General features: G+C 42.8%; 1 protein-coding gene across 3 annotated transcripts in view; it reads left to right on the forward strand.

Moving 5' to 3' along the window:
* HHAT (hedgehog acyltransferase) overlaps positions 1–12,129 on the forward strand; it is a 200,717-nt gene that overhangs the window by 59,135 nt on the left and 129,453 nt on the right. The gene's annotated exons all lie outside the window — the stretch shown is intronic.

Genomic DNA, 12,129 nt, shown 5'->3' on the forward strand with positions numbered 1-12,129 from the left:
TGATTTCAAAGGGCATTTGTCTGGATTTACACTTCTAGTTAGGGATTCTAGAAGTTTGTCTCTGCTATTGTGCACAAAGCATAATGATGTTTGGCAGGTTTTGCTGCCTAGGGCAAGGTGAGTTTACCTGTGAGGGATAATTGTACAATCTTCTTAGACGGGAAATGCAGTTCTAGTTGTTTTCTGCACCCTGGCTTTAGTCAGGTTGCAGCTGTACTCTGAGTGTTTTCTGTCGCTTCTTATTACATCTGATTTGCCAACTGCACCCTCTCCTGGATGTCTTTGACCTTGCCATCTCATTTATGTCTTGGTAACCTGCTCATAACATGCTGTACATGGGGATGATTTTAAAACTGTTTTGAAGCTGCATCTAATACAAAATGTTGCTTGTGGTCATGATTCAACCTATAAAACAATGTTATGAACATAACATGAAGGCCATAGCTAGACAGGGCTTTATCCCAGGGCGATCCCTGGGATTGTCCCTGTGCATTCACATTACGCACAGGGGATCCCGGAATCAGCGAGGGATGATCCCTCCGTTGCCCTGGGATATGGCCCTACACTTTAGGCCCACTTTTTCCATGGTCTCGCGATGTTCCCAAGACCGCGGAACGTGTGGGTGGGCATCGTGGTTTGCCCCGGCTCCTCGCGGTTACTCGTGATGAGCTGGGACCTGTGCACGGGGTACAGAGCTCCTCAGGAGCTCTGCGCCCATCGGAAGTGGGGTGGGGTGAGCGGGATTTTTTTTTTAAAAAAAATACTTACCTTTTGCGCATGAGTGCTCTTGCGCTCCTTCCTCTTTAAAAAACAAAACAAAATGGCGGGCGCGACGTCCGCTCCCTCTGAGGTCATCATGCGCCATGTGTAAACGGAGGGGGAGATCTCACAATAAAAATATCATGAGATCTTCACCCCTCTCTTGCGCTAGATGGTAGTTCTAGCTGATTCCTAAGAAAAGCCCTGCTGGATCAGACCAATGGCCTATGTAGTGCAGCATCGTGTTCCCACAATGGCCAGACAGATGCCTATGGGAAGTGCACAAGCAGGACATGAGTGCAACAACCCCTGCCTCTTACTCATATTCCTCAGCAGGTGGTATGGAGAGGCATATTGTCTTCAACATCAGATGTAATATATAGGCATCATGACTAGCAGCCATGGCTTGCCTTATTCTCTATAAATTTGTTTACCCCTGGCTAAAATCATCCATGTTGGCTTGGCCTCACTATTGTTTAGGATGACGATGACTTGATTTTGGTTCATCTTGGTTGGCTTCTCTTATATGAGCCACAGACCCCACTATCTTGAGTTCTGCAGAGAAATCGGGGGTCTGACTTTATTGCTGGGGTGATATTCTTGTAGTGCTGCTTCCCTGTGACTTTCTCTCTAAGGAGACACGCCCAATAATGTGGGTTTCAGGAAGTAGGTGAGGTCCTTATTTTATCAGCCCTTTGTGGAATAAATTGTATGCTACTGTGGTTTGGCTTTATGGGTCTTAAAGATGTTGTTGGTATATGTTTGAGTTGAACTGTGGATTTTGCTGCTTCAGTTAGTTATGAAGCTCATTCTCTTATACCTGTTGTTGTTTTTTAGTCTTTTTGTGGTCCGCCTTTGTTACTATGACGTTAGGAAGTTGGGTCATACTGGGTGGGTGGGGGGTTAAGCAAATTTTCCAACTGCACAAATGCCCTGTCAGACACCCCTCCGTCCCCGCCCAAGCCAAACACATTATTTCTCTTTCACGACTGGACAGATTATTACCAACACTAGTAGCACATTAAACTTAAAGACAGATTGACAGGGTTATACGGATATCCAGGAAGGAGGACAGACCAAGAGAAGTACACCATTAGTTGTCACCTACAGCCCCCAGTTGAAACCACTGCAACGGATCATCAGTGAACTCCAACCCATCATCAGCACAGACACTTCTCGCTCACAAGCCTTGGGAGGCAGACCAGTCCTGGCCTACAGACAACCTCCCAACCTGAAGCGGATGCAAACCAGCAATAGTACACAGGACAGAGATACAGACAGAGGGACCAGACTGTCACAAAACCCAACAATACCAGTCACACCATCAAGGGCTCTTTCACCTGCATCCTTATATAATCTGTGTTACATGCCATCCCTGACTTTGTCTATTGCTAAGTTCTTAATAAACACATACACAAAACACATGTCTTATTTTTTCACCACTTTTTTCAACTGCACTTTATCAGGTTTCCAACTGCACATTTTTCCTCCAACTGCACATTTTGTGTCCAACTGCACATTAAAAAAAAACCTTTGGTCATACTTTTTAACAAATAAAACAAATGGGGTTTTTTTTAACACCGTTGTTCCTCCCATAATGTCCATTTATATTTATATTGCACAGGATTAATTGAAATTTAAAACATCCTGTCTGCATATGAATCTGAGACAAATTACTAATGACAGGCAAATCACAACCACAACCAGACCTACTTTTCAAAAAGCCAATAAATGTCAAAGAATATTGCTTAAATCGGCCAAATTATACTTGGGTAATATCTAAATCAATCTTGTAGTTTGATCCAGCACTTGCCTGGTCACCATAAGTGGCAAGAAATTACATGCAGGTGAGTACATTGAAACCCATGTAGGTCGATGAGTGGGTGGCAGTGGAGGAATGGATTACTCTGTCCTTCCTCTGCCCCCAGCATTGAAATGAAATAGGTTGCCAGAGGAGGGGAGCTTCCTCCTCTGCGCCCACTACAGAAATCCAGTGGGCTGCTGGAGGAGGGATGCACAGCTAACCTTCTGGTGGGCTAGTAAAGTATTTTGCAAGATAGTAACTTTGATGGACTTATTTACAAGGCTGACCTAAACTCTTCTGTTGAGTCACATGTTAATTGCCATCACTGCTTCTGGAATGAAGATCATTTCATTGGTTCATCTTTGTGAGTACTGTGATACTATTTATGACTTGATTTCATATTTCGTTGTGTGCGATGGCTATTACGGATTTCCCCCCCTCTCTACGTTCATAGGGCAGAATCCAATGGGGGGCGCCTGAGCGTGGCTAGCATGCCTCGGTCCTGGTCATGCCCCTTCTGCTTGTTTCAGGGCCGGCCACCAAAAGTGCTACATTATGGGCATCAGCACTAGGGGCCGCACACGCATCGGGGCTGCAGAGCTGGCAGCACTCAAAGAGCCCCCCTTGGATCCTGGCCATAGTGTCTTTGTTGCCATTTTCAAATTTAAAAAATGCTATATCAAAAAGTTTGACCAGGATAGTGAGGCATCTGGGAACCAAGTCCTTTGAGGCATAATTGAAAGAGCTGGGAATATATCGCACCATAACAAAAGATTAAGGGTAGATGTGATAGGACTGTCACACAAAAGATGTCTTCTCTGTTGCTCCAGAGGGGAGGATTAGATCCAGTTGCAGGGAAGCAGACTTTGGCTAAACATTAGGAGACACTTCCTAACAGTAAGATCTATTCAACATGTGGACAGACAGCCTTGAGAGATGATGGACAGCCTTCTCTGGAGGTATTTAAGCAGACGTATGATGTCCATCTGCCAGGGATGTTGTAGTTGCATCCTGTACTATGGAACAGGAGGTTGGACTAGATGATCTCAAAGACCCATTCCAACTCTCTGATTCTAGGCTCCCTGATCCAGCAAGGGAGATCTGTGCCTGCAAAAGGGTGATGTGCACAGTTTAAAAGCCCCAGGACTACATACACACTTTTCCTTGTTAGATCATAGTCCCTTTGAAGACAGTGTTACTGACACCAACTTTGACACTGCTGATCACTTGTTTACAAAGTTTATTTGAATTCAAGTGAGTACTGAATCCCTTCTTCCCCAAGAGGAGATTGATGCTTTCAAACTGGTGGGGTCCTTATGTTCAGTAGCCTATTGCTGCCTGTAAGGATCTCTGGACTGTAGCCATGGATGAGAATACCGTATCAGTCATTCTGTTTGACAAAGAGGTAGTTAAAATGCAAGGCCAGAGAGCTGCAGTTCTTCTAGCACTTGCGAATTAAGCATTAAAAAAGAATAAATTAGAAGCTTAATGGACACATACATTTGAGGAAGTTAACTCATTTTGCAAAATATGGAGTCAAACTTAAAATAAGAAAGTCTATCATCCAAAGTGAATGCCCTGGTTTTAAAGATAAATGATAAAGAAGATCAGATTTTTTTTAAAAAAAAAAGATGGGCACAAATGTCTTCCATGTGCTCAAGGAAATTTGGCATGGGATTCTTCCCCCCTTTGCCTCCCTGGCTGGGTGGCTATTGGTCACACATAGACCGGGATGTGCCTGCTATTGCCTGTGAGTAACCTGTGAGCTGGAGCCTTGGGGAACATAATGTTGGATGAATGTTTATAGAGGAGGGATGGATTTTATATAGTAGATTTTTAGCCACTATTTACAAATCTGATTACAGCATACTTTAAATATAAAATAAGTAATCAGACCATAATAAACAATATTCCATATTCAGTGCATAAATAATTAAAATAACAAATAAGAAAGCAGCAGATAAAACTTTAGTTAACAAATAGTACAGTAAAAAGACCAGAATAAAGAAGAATTTAAAAGCCAGCAAAAGGGGGGGGGGGCATTTGCATCTACCAGGAAGAACACTATAAAGAGGTGAGACCGTTACCAAAAAGGCCTTGCCTTGGGAAATATTGCTATTCTCATGGCTGTCATTGGTAGACCAGAGACCAGGGCTTCAAATGCTGATCTTAAAGCTTGTCCTTCAGACAAACTGGTCCCAAACCATTACAAGGGAAAGCAGATTTAAGCCTTATTTTGTTTTTGTTTTTGCTAGAACCCAAAGACCCACCAAGCAGAACCAAGTGCAAATGACATACATGTAGAGTTACAGAATTCCGGGCCCAGGAATTTGTTTTGAGTACTAGAACTGGACAGAGCACACAACCCTTCCACATATTTTTGTTATGGAGTTATTTTGTTATTCCCATGGTTAAATTATTGGGAATCAGAAAGCCTTAATGATCTATTTCAAATCACTCAGAGAACTAGGACTACATCCTGATCTGTCCACCCCTGATTTACGGCTTTAAAATCTTCTACCGGCCTGTGTGTTGTGGTGCCCACATATGAGCTGGGAGGAGAAAGAAGGCTCTCTTGAGTGGTATGTCAATTCCTTCCACATGGGTGCTGAGGGACCCAACATGCCCATTATATAAAGCAGTATACATACATCTTCTGTTTTGAAATCGAAGAGAATGCCCCCTTAATACCCTTTATAGGGTATATGGTACCTTTCAGTGAAGTAGAGCTCATACAATAAAACTGTTCAAAATGTAAGCACAGTAATTTGGGCACGTATAATGAGGTTATGTCATTACTAAAAAAATATTGGCAATATGTTTCAGGAATATTGTTCACAGTTATGGACTATAATTAAAGATGAGCCCATGGTTCATGCTTGCAGGGCTTTTGCAAGACCTAGCCAGATATAAATATGTCATGTGGTGAAAGGGTTAACCAGTACCCTTCTGCTCCCACCTGCAGCCTCCCAAAGCAAATAATAATAATAATAATAATAATAATAATAATAATAATAATAATATATTTATTTCTTACCTGCATCTCCCTTTGGATCGAGGCGGGGAACAACATTAGAACAGGAATCAATATATCTCAAAATTCTTGATTTAACATTGATCTGGATAGGCCTGCCGGAAAAGGCTAGTCTTTAAAGCTGCCTTAAAATCACAGAGAGAGTTAATTTTACGAATCCTCCGGCAGGCCATTCCACAATCTGGGGGCGACAGAAGAAAAGGTCCTCTGGGAAACTGATGTCAGCCTAGTTTTAGCTGACTGAAGTAAGTTCATCCCAGAGGACCTGAGTGTTTGGGGCGTACTGTATGGGAGAAGGCGATCCCGCAGGTAACCTGGACCCAAATCATTTAGGGCTTTAAAGGTAATGACCAACACTTTGTACTTTGCCCGGAAACTAATTGGCAGCCAGTGAAGTGATTTTAATGTTGGGGTAATATGCTCACCCCTAGATGTACTGGTGACCAACCTGGCCGCCATATTTTGAACTAGTTGAAGTTTCCGAACTAGGTACAATGGTAGCCCTATGTAGAGCGCATTGCAGAAGTCAAGCCTTGAGGTTACCAGCGCGTGCACTACTTTCTTTAGGTCTTCTGATTCTAAGAAGGGGTGCAGCTGGCGTATCAGCCGAAGCTGATAGTAGGCACTCCTGGCCGTCGCATCTATCTGGGCTGTCATTTGGAACGATGGATCCAGGAGCACCCCCAAACTGCAAACACAGTCTTTCAGGGGGAGTGTAGCCCCATCCAGAACTGGCTGACACACCTCCAAACCTAGGTCAGAGCCCTTGACAGCAAGCACCTCTGTTTTGTCTGGATTCAGCTTCATTTTGTTTTTCCTCATCCAGCCCATTACCACCTCCAAGCATTCATTCAGAGGAGACACACTATCCTTAGCTGATGCTGTTATTGAAGGCATAGAGAAATATATTTGGGTGTCAAATATATGGAAGACTCTTACACATAACCATATGTAATTGGCCCTAAGGCATTCATCTCTTTAACTGTAGCCCTCTTCAGCTAAAAGGGATTTGTGAACCGCCCAGAGAGCTCCGGCTATTGGGCGGTATAAAAATGTAATAAATAAATAAATAAATAAATAAATAAAGGGTATTGTGTTGAAAAAGTATGTAGGAACTACATGTTAGGAGAGAGAAGAAGGAAGAACGCAAAAGCTCCACCCCCTCTGTCACAGGGTTTTAAAATGAGGGTTCTAAATCATGCAGAGTACCTCCATGGATAGAGGAGGTGACATGTAGAGGTGATATCAAGGGAGCGGAGTTAGCATGCTTGCTACTGCTACCTATCCTCATATGTCAACGCTACATGCTTTCAGAATGACTGAATGGAGCTTACATTAAATGCAGTTTTAATTATGGAAAGTTGGGAATTATGCCTTTTATTTCAGCAAAACTCTTTTGCTAGGATGTAAATTGCATATGCCCCTCTGGTAAACAATGTATAGTTATTATGTTGTAAGGAGAATTTGTATATAGACTTCCATGAGACTTGGAGAATATGTGCCCTCTTTCTAGCAATAAAGAAGTACAGTCAACTGGTCCTGTGGTTCTTAGCATTTAAATAGCAATAAGCTCAAGCAACGTGGCGTTGTCGCCATTGATTTTGATGAGATATTATAGGAAAGAGTAATAAAGGGTGAAAATGGTTTACCATAGTGCTTTTGTTTTTCCCTTCTGCGGTTTTAAAGAAAGAGAGAAGTAATGAATTCTGGAAGAGATAGAACCATTATAGTGGTGAACAATGGGTCCATGTAAATTAAATTCTTCTGTTTAAGACTCTCAGTTGCACTTGTTTAGTTATTACAACTGAAAAGCAGTTTTTGCCAATCTTTCCCGTGATTGGACTGGTTGAACTTTGCAATTGCCTCCACGTGAACACGGGTGAAAGGTTCTTATCCCATTGTGGCGTCCCAACTGGGAGTTGCTGGTCTGTGGATGATTCATTTATTTGAAAGGATGCACATCATAAGAGCTTTTAGGTGTAATTAAATCTGTGTGGAGCACTCTTGTGGGGGAGTCCTTGGCACTCCGATGGGGGGGGGAACATTTGAGCTGTCTCTCTCAATACCTATAAAACAGGTATGATCAGAAGGTAGATCAGGGTTCTACTGGTTTATCTCTGTGACTGACTCATGGTTCTCTAACAGTAGCAACAACTAACAAGCTACACACACACCCCCACACCCACACACCCACACACCACCCTCCAAATTAGGTTGCTGAAAAGTAATGTTTTGGGGAGGAAGCCAAAGTGGATCTGTGTATCAAAGGACTTGTGAGCTTGGCTGTTATCATAAAATTCTTGGTCTGAGTATGTTCTCAGAAGAACTCTGGTCCTTAATTCTTAGCATATGTCCACCCTTTGCACTTGACTCCAGTTAGTGGGGGCTTTTCGAAATGAGCAATTTATAGCACATTTATGTACAGAAGTTTACAGGTCGATTACACAATATCATTAACAGCCAGAACATCTCCTGTGCTAACCTCCCTTTATTCTGCTGTCCGAAAACAGTTAATCAGCTTTTTTTTAAAAAAAAAAATATCTGCAAAATCGACCCAATTTAACGTTGGTGTTATGCTATACTTCCGTGACTAGATGACTCTGTTTTATTGAGTTGATGGAAGGATGCAGAGATAGGAAGTATTCAATCCAAACGATGTGGCTGCCCCTTGTAATTGAGCTAATTGCAATCCCAGAATGAAAACAGAAGTGGAAAGCCCTGGTTAAGGCAGCAGTTTATTTTTAAAATGTAGAGACGCTCTGTATCTCAAGGCTCTAGTAAAAAAAGCAAAGTAGATTCTGCAAATCTGAGGTCTGCCCACCCCTGCTATAAAGTATCTGAGTGTTTCTCCTGTGCCAGTTTTTAATCTGCACATTTTCCACATCTCTCTGATGTTATAAATTGAAAAGCAGAACAAGTACAGATGATCTATAACTAGCTTGGCTGACAGAGCATGGAAAAAAATGGTTTCGGAATGTGAGAGAAAAAAGATACGGAGGATGAAGTGTCCAAAGAAGCATTTAGCTGCAGAGAAATTATATTTTTTTTTCTTGCCATAATCCAGTGATGGGTTGAGATGCACACCAAAGGATTCTGTGTGTCCAGAGGACACTTGGAGCTAGAGGCAGGCAATTAAGAGAATCAGAAAGGATTTAAGAGAGGTATTGCTTCCATGGTGTACGTTTCTTTGAACCTACCATCTCTTCTGGCTGAGAAGCTTGAAACAATACAAAACCCTGCTTACCTGAAGTGAAATGATTCCCTCTGCAAATTTGCCACCCGATTCATAGGTGGCAAGGGGTGGGGGGTGGGGGCAGAGGGAAAGGGACATTTTGCTGTTCTTTTTTTCAGGGGAGGGTGACATTTTTGAAAGGTTTAGGGGAAGCTAATTGTTGGCAGTGGGGACAGTTTATCTTTCTTTTGCCTCCACAGGGCATTTTGCTCCTGAAATTGATCCCCATTTTTATGCGGTTCCCCTCGCAATTGTTGGCCCTAATAACACCATAATCAGTGATAAACTGCCTTCATTTTTCAGTTGGAGGTGGTGGTGGGGGAACCCAAGCAAACTCATTTGACACCAGCCTGAGCTTTGACAGCAGTTTTCCATGTGGCAAGAATGGATGAATACAACCCAAAGCCACGTGGGCTTGATAAAACTACTCCTTATGTGCCTCTTAAGAACGTGGCTGTAGCCTGATCCCTTTACCATACATTGTCCAGTGGCTAATCCAGATTTAAATTTCCTTATTTTTCTTATTATTGCTGTTTTACTCATTGACTCTATAGAGAACAATGCCTGTCCAAAATTATTAAATGTGATCTTAGTGCAGATTGGATTGGTGCATTTGTTTTTGTGTTAAAAATCAGTTCATGACCAACTGTGCCAGGAAAGCTAGGTGAGGAGCAGAATTTCCCATGGCTACCAGTGAATTATGGGTCAATTTCAATTATCTAAGAAATCCTACCAAGCTTGCTCCGTGCTTCTCTTGAGTTATGACTCCTTTACGCCTGTACAGTTAAAATAATGAATCACAGCTACCCATAGGGTTGAGAGAGATTTAATTTGTTCTCAGCTTTCTATAGCAATTTTCCCACAGTGGTGGAAGGAAGAAGCAAAATCTTCACATTGCAAGTGTAGGGATGGCTATCATGGGTGCAGCAGGCCAAGAGGGAAAGAGAGAGAGAGAGAGAGAGAGAGAGATCCTATGCAGGTTTACTCAGAAGTAAGTCCCACTGTGTCTAGTGGAGCTCACTCCCAAGTTACAAATAAGAGGAAGTACTTCTTCACACAGCACATAGTTAAATTATGGAACTCACTACCACAAGATGTAGTGATGGCCACCAATTTGGATGGGTTGGATAAATTCCTGGAGGCACAAGCTATCAATGGCTACTAGCCCTGATGGTTGTGTGCTATCTCCAGTATTCGAGGCAATAAGCCTGTGTGCACCAGTTGCTGGGGAATATGGGTGGGAGGGTGCTGTTGCACCATGTCCTGCCTTGTTGGTCCCTGGCCAATGGCTGGTTGGCCACTGTGTGAACAGGGTGCTGGACTAGATGGACCCTTGGTCTCATCCAGCATGGCACTTCTTATGTTCTTAACTATGCATAGGGTTATTTTATCACTTCTGCATCAAAAATATCAGAAGGCTTGGAAAAGGGGACAGGTGAGTGCAAATACAACATGTTTGTATTGTCTTAAGCTGCAACCCAAAGGGCCATAAATATAAGAACATAGGGTGAAAGGTGATCTAAAGATGGAAAAAAATCCAGAGGGAAAAGGGACGAATAGCCTTTGGCCACTAACTTTTCCTCTTGTAGCCTGTGTTGGCTGCCTGCATTTTTTTAAATTGAACACCAGTGCAGAGCTTACCTGTTGTTTGAGCCAGAGTGCCTAGCTGATGTAAAGAGCCTTGTTCCTCCCACCCACCCCAATGCACACAAATGTTTACTTAAGAGAATATGACATTTAACCAGCTGAAGTTACAGGAAGCCAGATTCCGGCTGGACATCAGGAAAAACTTCCTGACGGTTAGAGCAATACAACAGTGGAATCAGTTACCTAGGGAGATTGTGGGCTCTCCCACACTAGAGGCCTTCAAGAGGCAGCTGGACAACCATCTGTCAGGGATGCTTTAGGGTGGATTCCTGCATTGAGCAGGAGGTTGGACTCGATGGCCTTATATGCCCCTTCCATCTCTACTATTCTATGATTCTATGATTTTATACCATTACAAAGAACCCACCAGTGTATAAAAACATCAAAGTTGTTAAGTCTATATGGTAAGCAGTGGCATTGTTGGAGCTTTAAAAATCCCTAAAGGCTTTTAGCTCCTCCAGGCTAACGCTGATTAAGAGATTACAGAGCTAGAGGTGGAGTGTTTAATAAAATGGGATAAATTATATTACTGTTCTGGATTTGAATTGCTTTACATGTTGATAAAGTGGGGGGAAACTGTCAGGGCACAGGAATGGGGTGTAGCTCAGTGGGAGAGCATCTGCTTTGCATGTAGAAAGTCCCAGGTTCAATCCCCACAATCTCCAGGTGGGACTAAAAAAGAATCCTGCTGATACTTTCCTAGGCTGCTGCCAGTCAGTGTCAACAATACTGGGCTCAATGGACCTATGGTCTGACTCAGTGAAAGGCAGCTTCCTATGTTCCTCTGACTACCTTCTAGTTGGACAAGTATCTTCTTCATGAGAGGACTAGTGGTGACGGGATTGAAATTCTAGTTATTGCTACTCATTCTGGTACCTTCCAGGCTGACTCTGAATACAGGAGACCAGCCTAGGAGGGAAATTGAAGGAAGATGATATTTGTGGCATTCCTTCTTTTTTATCCTCACAACATTCATTTGAGTTGTTTGGGGAGCGAGAGCGAGCAGCTGGTTGAATGTCACCCAGTAGCCTTGTGTAGGATTTTCACTTAGAAGGTTCACTCAGAATACATTTTTGAAATCGTGGCATAGCTTCAGAAATGGGAATTACAGGGAACTTGTAAGTAAGCTCATAAAAGTTACTAGCCTGCAAGGTTTTTTTTGTTTTGTTTTACTAGCTTTCTGGGGTGATATGGTGGTTGTAGATGAGGGATGTGAGGGATGGAGAGCTCCATACCTTCTCTGGGAGTCCACTCGTTCCATCCTCTTGTAGTCTGCTTGGATTTTGTAGCAGAGCTCTGCCCTTTACTGCATCAGGGTGAGGGTTGCGCTGCCTTTAATCATGCTTTGTAAAAGACAGACAAGAACCGCCTGCCCACTGCCAGCGTTCTACTAAGGTGAGGATCGTAGGACCTCGAGCAGTTTGCTTTGCACAGCGCTTGTAATTCCGGCAAGCGTCTCATTTGCAACGTCTTCATTCCCTGATATCTAACCACACAGCTATTCTTTACCCTCTTGGGAGTTATTCAGCAGCTGAAGCTTGAAAGCAATGAAAGGCCTCTGCTGCAGTTTCTGAAAGGCTCTGATGTTGTCTGTCTTTTGGTGTCAATGTGCTAAGAGAATTCCCTCTTTTTTTCTAAAAAGTAAAAATAAAA

Source organism: Elgaria multicarinata, chromosome 4, assembly GCF_023053635.1.
Source record: "Elgaria multicarinata webbii isolate HBS135686 ecotype San Diego chromosome 4, rElgMul1.1.pri, whole genome shotgun sequence".
NCBI classification, from domain to species: Eukaryota; Metazoa; Chordata; class Lepidosauria; order Squamata; family Anguidae; genus Elgaria; species Elgaria multicarinata.